This window comes from Marmota marmota, unplaced genomic scaffold, assembly GCF_001458135.2.
Source record: "Marmota marmota marmota unplaced genomic scaffold, marMar, whole genome shotgun sequence".
NCBI classification, from domain to species: domain Eukaryota; kingdom Metazoa; phylum Chordata; class Mammalia; order Rodentia; family Sciuridae; genus Marmota; species Marmota marmota.
Window position 1 is genome coordinate 6,746,214 of NW_026000171.1, and position 11,594 is coordinate 6,757,807.

At 38.0% G+C, this 11,594-nt stretch overlaps 1 non-coding gene across 1 annotated transcript; it reads right to left on the reverse strand.

Moving 5' to 3' along the window:
* Positions 1-1,600: 1,600 nt before the first annotated feature.
* On the reverse strand, positions 1,601-1,674 carry Trnaa-ugc. The gene has a single exon. It is a non-coding gene; the product is annotated as a tRNA-Ala (tRNA).
* Between the last annotated feature and the right edge of the window lie 9,920 nt (positions 1,675-11,594).

Sequence of the window (11,594 nt, forward strand, 5' to 3'; positions counted from 1 at the left end):
TGGCAAAATTAGAAGGAAATATATAAATATATATATATTCCATCTTAATTATAATTAAAGATATCACTGATATCAAAGAGTTCTATTGTTTAAAATCACATTAATCTTAGATTTGAAAGTTTACAAGCAGGGCTGGGTGCGGTAGTGCACGCCTGTAATCCCAGTGGCTTGGGAGGCTGAAGCAGGAGGATCCCAAGTTCAAGCCAGTCTCAGCAAAAGTGAGGCACTAAGTAACTCAGTGAGATACTATCTCTAAATAAAATGCAAAATAGGGCTGGGGATGTGGTTCAGTGGTCGAATGCCCCTGAGTGCAATCCCTGATGCCAAAAAAAAAAAAAAAAAAATTTACAAGCAGGGAGTTCTAAGCTCTTGTAGAAACTTCATAACACACTAAGTTCCCATTTGTGCCAAATTGCAGTCATGTTTAAAACTGAGAATAAAGAGCAATATAAACACCCTCATAATTACATAAATTACATTAGCAACTCCTCAAACACAAGTTGGGTAACATAGCCCTGGGGAAGGAGCAGAAGTCAGAACATTACTAGCTATGCTGCCAACTGACTCATTGTTTAACTATGTCCTGTGCATTTGCTCTTGTTAAGCTTTGATATCCTTGTCAAATAAAATTAAGATGTCTCTGAATACATGGTTGTTGGTTTTTTTGTTTGTTTGTTTGTTTGTTTTTTTGCCATACTAGGGATTACACTCATGACCTCATATATACTGGGAAAACACTCTAACACTGAGCTAAACCCCCAGCCAAATGCAGTTTTTTAAAAAATTTTATTGGTGTATTATAATTATACATAATAGTGGGATTCATTGTTATGTATTCTTAAGAATGCATATTTTAGGGCTGAGGCTGTAACTCAGCAGCAGAACGCTTGCTTAGTATGTGTGAGGCACTAGGTTGGACCCTTACCACCACATAAAAATAAACAAACAAAACAATGCCATTCTGTCCGTCTACAACTACAAAAATTAAAAGAAGAAAAAAGAAAGAAAGAAATAGATGTTTAGAAAAAAAAAGAATGTTTAGTAAACAAAAAAGATACACAAACTTTATGAATGAATTTGCCTGTGGGAAAGGGTGGAAAATAAGTCTAGAAAAGTAGATGTTACTTTTACCTGTAATATTTTATTTCATCCATATGGAAAAAGATAAAGCAAATAACAAAATATTTACATTTATTAATGCTTACTGATATGTACATGGATATGTATTAGAGGTTTCTCTGAACTTTCTTTGTAGTTATAAAAATCAGCTTTATTGAGGTATGCTTTGCATGTAATACAATGCACCTGCATGCCCATTTGTAGTCAACAGCCCCACTCCTAAACCTGGCTTCTAGCAATCACTCATTATTATTATTATTTTTTTTTTGGCACCACGGATTGAACCCAGGGGTATTTAACCACTGAGCCACAAACCTAGCACTTTTTTATACTTTATTTAGAGACAGGTTCTCTCTAAATTACTTAGGGCCTCACTAAGTTCTTGAGGCTGGCTTTGAATTTATAATCCCCCTGCCTCAGGCTCCCAGACTGCTGGGATTACAGGCATGTGTCATCACAGCTGGCTTCTCTCTTTTTTTTTTTGTGGTGCTGGGGATTGAACCCAGGGCCACATGCATGCAAGGCAAGCACTCTACCAACTGAGCTACATCCCCAGGCACACCTGGCTTCTTTTTTGCCACTATAGATTACTTTTGCCTCTTCTAGCACTTCAAATTAATGAAATCATGCAATATGCACTATTCTATGTATGGCTTCTTTCACTCAGCATAATGTCTTTGAGTTTCATGTAGTTATTGCAGACATAAGTAGTGTGTGCTTTCTATTGCTAAGTAGTATTCCCTTGTATGGGCATATGACAGTTTGTTTATTGATTGCTATAGTTTGGATATTAAATGTCCCTCAAAGACCCATGTGTTAAAGTATTGGTTCTCAAGGTGGTGCTATTCAGAGGTGATAGAATCTTGAGAGATGGGATTGTGTGGAAGCTCCTGAGGTCATTAGAAGCTTGCCCTTAAAGGCGATTGTGAGACTGGTCCATTACTCACTAGCTTTTCCTTTCTGGCCATGAGGTGAGGGGTTTTGCTCCACCATGAATTCCTACCATGATGTGCTGACTCACTGCAGACCTAAAGAATAGGGTCAACCAATCATGAATTGGAACCTCCAAAACTATGAGCCAAAATAATCTTTTTATCTTTATAAGTTAATTATCTTAGGTACTTTTTTTTATAGTGATGGAAGGCTGACCATCCATTCACACATTAATGAATGTTTATATAATTTCTAGTTCTTGATTGTTATGAATAAAGCTGCTATAACCATGCATGAAAAATCTTTAAGAGAACAGAAATTTTTAATTCTTTGAGGTAAATGTCTAGAGGTGAATAGCTGAGTCATGTCATAAGTTTATGTTTAACTCCATGAAAAGCTGGTAAATTCCTTCCTAACATGGTTGTACCAATTCACACTGTCACCTACAATTCATGAGATTTCCAGTTGTTCACATCCTTGATAACACTTGGTATTATCAGATTTTTTATGTTAGCTACTCTAATGTATATGTTAGTGTTATCTCACCAGTGGTTTCAATTTGCCTTTCTCCTTTTCTAATAATGTTGACACTTTCTCCTGTGCTTATTGACCATTTTTTCATTTTCTTTTACAGTGGGTTCATTAAAATCTTTTGCCTATTTTTAATATTTTTTGTTTTTTCCCTTCTTCTTATTGACTTTTAAGAGTTTTTTATGGGCTGGGTGTGGTGGCACACACCTATAATCCCAGCAGCTCAGGAAGCTGAGGCAGAAGGATCACAAGTTCAAAGCTAGCCTCAGCAAAAGTGGGGCGCTAAGCAAGTTGGTGAGACCCTGTCTATAAATAAAATACAAAATATGGCTGAGGATGTGGCTCAGTGGCCGAGTGTCCCCAAGTTCAATTTCCTGTTTCCAACCCCCCAAGAAAAAGAGTTCTTTATGTATTCTTGGATACAAATCTTTCGCTAAAATAAAAAGCAAGTAAAAAATGTTTTAAGAACTCCAGTATTACATGATATATAAAAGTTGTAAAGAGTTGCTTCCATTTAATCTCTCATCTACTATGAGAATGAAAATAGAATTGCAATAGTTTTCATTTAAAAATAGAGTAATAATGCCAGGCATGGTGGTATTCAACTGTAATTCCAGGAGGAAGCAGAAGGATCACAAGTTTAAGGTCAACATGGGCAACTTAGTGAGACCTTGTCTTAAATTTTTTTAAAAAGGTGGGGGGCTGGGAATGTAGTTCAGTGGTAAAGTGCCACTGGGTTAGATCTCCAATACTTCAAATATGCGTGTATGTTTTGTATGTGTATATAAATCTAGAGAGTAAGAAAGGGAGAGAAAAAAGTTGTTAGGAAGCTACATATCCTGCAAAACAGAAAATAGAGGTGCAAATCAATAAAGAAAAAAGTTGATTCATTGGTAACTTGGAAGTACCTGTTAATTAAAAATTTGTCAGATGCTGTCTTGAATTATAGCTGTCTTGAATTATTCTTTAATAAAAGCTGTTTTACACAATGACTCTACACAATCACCCACACACAAAATAACTGAGCCAAGGAAAAAGAGCATATCATTTATTGTGCTTAAAGTTAAAAACCATGATATAAAAAGGTTTATTAACCTTGAAATATCTTGATTATGACGTACAGCTAAACTCAGAACATAAGGTCCCCAGGTTCTTAGGGTAATTTGATAAGAATTGTTTTATCAAGTTACTCAGGATGAATTCCTGAGCCCTTACAATTTGGTGAAGAGAGAGTTTGCAGAAGTCAGTCCCCCAAACTGGCAGGCATTTGGTGTGGAGAAAACAGAACTAATCTGAAAATGAATTCCAGTTACTGACTAGTCAACTGAGGGTAGGCTGGGGGTTGAGGTCATTCTTATAACTTTTTTCTCTGATTACTTTTCCTTTCCTATTGATATAGGTGCGAAACAAAAGTAAAACTGAATTTAAAAATGGGGACTCCAAGCTGAGTCCAGTGCCATAGGCCTATAATCCCAGTGGTGAGGGAGGCTGAGGCAGGAGGATTACAGGTTTGAAGCCAGTCTCAGCAACTTAATGAGACTGTAAGCAACCTAGTGAGACCCTGTCTCAAAATTTAAAATAAAAGGGGCTGGGATGTGGCTCAGTGGTTAAGCACTCCTGGGTTCAATTCCTGGTACAGAAAAAAAGGGGGAACTCTAGCAAAAAAAAAAAAAATTGAATTTTTTCACACACACACACACACACACACAGAGAGAGAGAGAGAGAGAGAGAGAGAGAGAGAGAGAGACACTGGGGCTGTAGCTTAGTGGTAAAGTGCCTGCCTCACAAATCTGGGGCACTAGATTTGATCATCAGCACCACATAAAAATAATGTGGCCACCAAACAGGAGAAACAAATATGATTTTCTGTTATTATAATCTTGATATTTAAGCTGGGGATGTAGCTCAGTGTAGAGCATTGCCTAGCATGTACAAGGCCCTGAGTTCCACTCCCAGCACCACCAAAATTTAATTAAAAAAAAAAAACCCAGCTCTCAATGTAAGGACAATGTCTGTGCAAGAGACATATTACTTCTTGTTCTTTATTTTGGTTTGTTTTTTGTTTTTGTTTTTGTTTTGATGCTGAGGATTAACCCCAGGGCCCTGTGCATTCTAGGCAAGCACTCTACCACTGACCCATATCCCCAGCCTCTATATTTTCCTTCTTACAAGCAAAATTTTCAGATCTATAGTGAATGCATTTGCACTGACAACAGTGTATGTGGTCAGATGATAATCCATATGGTGGTCTGGTATTCATTCTGGAGAATTCTCCCACTGGCAAGAAAGAAGGAAACTTGCCCTGCCACTGTATTCTGTGCAAAAAGAAATGGTGATGGTGCTGCACCATAGATATCATCAGCTGCACTGGCCAATCAAGTCAAACACTTCTAAAAAGTAGAAATTCTAAAACTTTTCTTCTTGTCTACCACATAAAGAAAATAGGTGCGAGGTTCTCAATATTTTGTGTACAAAATCAAGGTCTGGAGAGCTTGTGAAGAGTATCAATTCCCAGAGACTATCCCAGAGATTCTGATTCTCCAATAGGTCCCAGAAATCAGATTTCTACCAGTCAGATTCCAGAGACTATGATTCATGAGCTTCATTTATGAGGGCTGGCTTCTTGAGCTGATGACCTTGCAGTTAGTTGAGGCCCTATAATCAAAAAACACATGCTTGGTTTGATCTTTGTTCTCACTGTGTTGAAATTGTTGTTGTCTTTTGAATGAGAGGTCCTTGTTTTGCTTTTACACTGGGTCCTCCCCATAGGCCATTAAATTGAAATGGGGGTGAGATCTTAGAATTTAAACTTCCACTACTGAAAATATTCTAGGGAATTACCCATAGATCTATTAGATTTTTAGTCTGAGAGGCAGCATCTGAAAAAAATCATTGTATGTAATATTTCTACAAAGCACTTTTGTTTTATTGTTTTGTGTTTTGTTTGTTTTGCCATGATGGGAAAAGAACCCAGGGATTGGGACATGCTAGGCAATGCTAAGCTACAACCAATGCTGAGCTACAACCCAGCCCAATAAAGCATTTTGGTATCAGGGAGTCCCTGAATGGACTTTTTTTCAGAGAAAGAGAGAGAATCTAAGAGAAGTCATTATAAGAGGCAAATTCCTGAGGTCAGTAGCTGTAGGAACTGGCATTTAGTTAGTTGGTTTGGTTTGATTTGGTTTTTCAGTACTGAGGATTGAACCCAGGGGTGCTCAACCTCTAAGCTATGTCCATAGCCCTTTTTATTTTTTCTTTTGAGACAGGGTTTTGCTAAATTGCTGAGACTAGCCTCAAATTTGCAATCCTCCTATGTCAGTCTTGCTAGTTGCTGGGATTACAGGCATCCTCCACCGTGCCAGCCTGAACTGGCAGCTATTCTGGCCAAGAATGGAAAAAGAAAAAAAGTAGAGACACCAAAAATAATGCATGGGAAAAAAATAAGTCACTTTCTAGCGTTTGAGGGTAGGTAAAACTGACCAATCAAAGGTGATCAGCTGACCCAGAAATTCAGTTATCTAAAAAAAAAAAAAAACAACTTTAAAAGCTAGAAAAAGTTAAAGACTTTTGGAATAAATTCTAATCTGATCTAATTCTACTAATCTTTTCAGCATTGGAGGCTAGTGGGTAGAGATAGAGACTTAAAATGTCTTTCAGACATGTGCAATGCAGCATGCCTACAATCCCAGCAACTCAGGAGGCTGAAGAAAGAGGATCTCAAGTTTCAGTCCAGCCTGGACAACTTGGTGAGACTCTGTCTCAAAATAAAAAATAAAAAGGTTTGAGGATGTAGCTCAGTGGTAGAGTACTCTGGGTCCAACTCCCAGTACCAAAATTCATTAATTACAATTAAAAAAAAAAACTGCTGTGGCCACTGTGATTCAACTTGAATGTGGCTAAAGTAGAATGAGAAGAAAAACTACATTAGCTTGACCCAGAATGATCAGCTGCTTAGTCAATATTGTTGGTGGGAATTTGTTTACATTCACTGTTTTTGTTCTTGGTGTTTGCTTGTTTTGGCAGTACTTGGGACCGACTCAGGACCTTGCACATACTAGGCAAGTACTCTTCCACTGAGCTAGATCCCCAGCCCTTTCATTTGCTCTTTAGTGGCTTCAGAAGGTATAAGTCACATGATTTTCAACATCATCATCAATGCCACATCTGTGTAATAATTATCATACAATAGCTAACATGGAGAACATTTACTATGTGTTGACCATTTTCTAGTTATTTATAATTAACTCATATAATCATAACCCCATGGCATAATAAATACTATTGTTATCCCCATTTTACAGATGAGAAAGCTGAGGCACAAAAGGTTAAGTGACTTGTTTAAGGTCACACAGCAATTAACTAGAAGAGTCAGAATTCAGACACAGAGAGGGAAATTCTAATTCCGGAGCACTTAACTACCAGTCTAGATAGCAAAGGCACTATTCTGAGAACTTTATTAAGCAAAGCAGATAGAGTCACTCAGTCTTTTTTGGATTATAGACTCCTTTGAGCATCTAAAACTCTCAGAAAAATAAATGCATACATCAAGTATCTACAAATTCACAGAGGACTGTCTCTACTCCTCTAAGACCATACATTTACTTTAAAAAAAATATTTATTTCTGGTGTAGATGGACACAGCACAATGTCTTTATTTTTATATGGTGCTGAGGATGGAACCTGGGTCCCGCCCGTGCTAGGCAAGCACTCTACCGCTGAGCCACAATCCCAGCCCCCATACATTTACATTTATGACTCAATTACTGGTTAGGAATTCCTATTCCAATTGAAACATCACATTACCCCCTTAATCTATACATTTTTATGTCTTTTATTTACTAACTTAAATTATTGTTTGTTTTTGTGTACTAGAGGTTGAACCCAGGAGCACTTTACCTCTAAGCTATATCCCCAGCCCTTTTTATTTTTATTTTGAGAAAGGGTCTCACTTGCTGAAGCTGGCCTGCATCACCCTCCCAAGTCACTGGGATTACAAGTGTGTACCATAATTTTAAAAAAATGTTTTGAGACAGGGTCTCGCTATGTTTCCCAGGCTGGCCTGGATCTCCTGGGCTGAAGCAGTCCTCCTGCCTCAGACTCCTGAGTAGCTGGGACTACAGGTACTCCCCAAGTAGTATGCTACTGCACTCTGCTAAAATAAATTTAATTTTTAAAAAAGCAGTCCTATTCCAAGTACAATTTGCTTAAAGCTGTAAAATGCCAATCACTACCAAAGACAAAGGCTTTTTTAAAATCTAGTGACACTGAGAAGTATGTGTAAGCAAAAATAACCAACATGGTTTTGTCACCAATATGAAAATACAAAAAAACATGTCAGAAACAGACCTCAAAGGAATCAGCAAGCTTTCCTTTATTCTACAGTGGAGTCAATCAATCAGGCACTGGAAGGGGTCACTTTCTGAGTAGAAAAATGGCCACTGGTTACAGATGGGTTTGAGTTTTATAGTTTAAAAAGAGGATGGTTTAATTACTGAAGACTGAAGCAGGATGTGTTAGTTTGGACAGTCAGGAAAGGAGTTATAAAAAGCCCAGAACTTATTGTCCCTGAGCTCAGAACTTGGTGTTCACTGCTTATCCTCTTTCCCTGGGATTCGTTGTTTCCCAGAGCGTCACTATTTGCTTTTCTCCTTCCGGACCTCATTGACAATGGGAAAGAGTAAAGGCCCAGGGCCCAGCATTTCAGTATCTGCCTCCTCCCTTCAGGACCACTGTGGCTGGGAAGGGTTGAATGCTCACTTTTGGTGGAGATGCTGGGGATGAACCCAGGAAGGGATGAGAGTTTGCTTTTTCCCCTTGGAGCCCATTGTTACTGGGAAAGGATTAATGATTGCCTTCCTCCTCCCTCTTCCTCCGGTTCAGACAATTTTAGGGGGTTGTCATTTCCCTGTCTGGGGGGGTTGTCATTTTCTATATTCTTCAGTATGGACTCAGGATAATAATAACACTACAAGTCTTGCATAATACCATGTCATCAAAATCCAAGAACTGGCCATTTTTTAAATAACAAACTTGAAAATTTTTCATCAATTGCCAAATTATTTTAAGATGGAAGAGTAAACCACTGAAACTCTCAGCATATACCATGATGTTTGGTCCATGATATGCATTCAATAATTGTGAATAGAGGGAAGGAAAGTGGTAAAAGAAGAGCAGGTGTGTCCTAGTGCATTTTAGTCCTGTAGGAAATGTGATTCCAAAATACCATTCAACATCTACATATATAAAATATGTATAAAACAATTCCTTTAGTCTAGACCCATTTCTTGATGAACATCAATTCTCAGAATCAAATAATTTGAGTTCTCCAGTTAACTTCTTAGCTTCATGCCAGGCACGGTGGTATGCACCTGTAATCCCAGTGATTCAGGAGACTGAGGCAGGAGGATCACAAATTTCAGGTCAACCTCAGAATAAAAAATAATATGGCAATTGTGGCACACACCTGTAATCCCAGCGGCTCTGGAGGCTGAGACAGGAGGATGGTGAGTTTAAAGTCAGACTCAGCAACTTCAGGAGGCCTAAGCAACTCAGCGAGATCTTGTTGCAAAATAAAATATTAAAAAGGGCTGGAGATGTGGCTCATTGGTTAATGCCCCTGGGTTCAATCCTCAGTATCAAAAAATAAAAATAAATAAATAAAAAGGGCTTGGGGATATAATGCAGTGGTAAAGTCCTCCCAAATTCAATCCCTAGTACAGAAAGAAAGAAACAAACAAACTAGTTATAATATAACCCAAAACAATTTGGGAAAGAAGGGCTAACAAGCAGGCTATGTATGAAAATAATTTAAGAGCCAGGTGCAGTGACACATACCTATAATTCCAGCAACTCTGGAGGCTGAGGCAGGGTCGCAAATTTGAGACCAGCCTCCACAACTTAGTGAGACCCTGTCTCAAAATAAAGAGGGCTAAGGATATAGCTCAATGGTAAAGTGCCCCCAGGTTTAGTCCCCACTACAAGAGAGAGAGGGAGGGAAAAAAAATTAAAAAGAACATTAGAACATACAGAATAATGTGAAAATAAATGCACATGGGTTGCTACTACATAAATTGAATGTACAACCTAGTACGAACTGTTGATTAAACTGTCCTGCTAAAAAATTAGAAGATTGAAGGTCCAAAGTAATGATTTTATTTTATTTTACCTTTTTATTGGAGCACTAGGGGTTGAGTTCAAAGACACTCTACCACTGAGCTACATCTCCAGCCCTGTTTGTTTGTTTGTTTTATCTTTTGGCAGTACTGGGAATTGAACCCAGGGGCTTTTAACACTGACTTGCATCCTCAGACCTTTTTTATTTTGATTTTGAGACAGGATCTCACTAGGTTGCTTAGTGCCTTGCTAAATTGCTGAGGCTAGCCTTGAACTCGTGTCTCTGCCTCCTGAGTCTCTAGGATGATAGGTGTGCATCACCACACCTGGCTGGAGTGCAATGATTTTAGAAGATATTGTTAAATATTGTAAAAGCAAAGAACAGGAGAGCACTTAAATTCTTTCGACTGATACTAAGAATAGTTGTTTATGCTCTGTCCAATTGTTATCTGTTTTATGCTACTTTCTCTATTTAATACTGTTTTTCAAACTGTCCCAGGGCATGCTTTTCAAGTCTAGGTTCAGATCAGAGAACCCTAGCTGGCTCAACAAGCTAATTAGCAGGCATTTTACAAATAGCATGTGACTTCATTAGGGGATATCAGCAAATCTCTAAGAGTTCATAATGCTATTCCATTGGGAAGTAACTTAGCCCTAGAGAAAGCAACTTAACCCTAGAGAATGCTGTCATAGGTCTGTAATGGCATCTTCTCTCAGACCCAGTTTGATTAACAACTATAGTTATACTTTGGTCATGTCAACAGCTCTGAGTCTGTTAGACCTTATCCCTATTGTACTTTTGAAGCTTCTTTTAGGCAGTATTTTCCTAATTGGTCTCTATGTCATTAATCTCACCACCTTCTAATCCATTCTACATATTGCTGCCAAGACCAACTTTCAAAATGAGTTAAGTTCAGGGAGGAGAGGGGAGAAAAGGAAATATTGGGGAATGATACTGACCAAATCACATGGTTGTATTGTGGGCATGTGCAAATGAATCCCACCATTATGTACAACTATCATAATATGGGATAAATATTAAAATATGAGAGAAAATAACAAAAACAAAAACAAATAACAAAATGAATTGAGTTCAGAAAACCCTCAAAGGCTCTCAAAATCCAAATTCCCTTAAGCTGAAATCTAAGACCCTCCACAATCTGTCCCTAACATACTACTCACATTACTCCATGTGCCATGAACTATCATCCAACCAAAACAACTATTTACTATATATGTCATTCACTTTCTACCTCTTTCATTCCTTAGAAATCCTTTGCTTCTTATTAGCCAGATAAGAAGTCTTTCCTAATGCTGCAACAAACATGGGCTCTCAGTTTTCAACTTTACCCATCCTATTAAAAGTTAACATTTTTATAGTATGCATATTGTGCCACAGTTAGAAATTTTTTAATGAAAAAAAATAATAGACTTCAAGTTTGCCAAGTTGGCAGATAGATGACCTCAAATTCTCCTGTTACGGATACATAGAACTGCTGACTTTTGTGTGTGTGTGTGCTGGGAAGTTTGAACCCAGGGCCTCATGCATGCCAGGCAAGTACTTTACCACTGAGCCACATCCCCATCCCTCAAAAACTTTCTTATAAATCAAAGCTAAATACTCAAGAAATAAAGCTAAACTGGGTACAGTGACATGGGCCTGTAATCCCAGCAACTCCAAAGACTGAGTAAGGAGGATCACAGATTCAAGTTCAACATCATTAATTTAGTGAAACTGTCAGCAACTTAACAAAACCCTATTTCAAAATAAAAAGGTATGGGGATGGGGGCTAAGGTTGTGGCTTAGCAGTAGAGCATTCACCTGGCATGTATGATTTGATTTTCAGCACCATGTATAAATAAATAAAGGTCTATCAACAACTAAAAAAAAAAAAGAG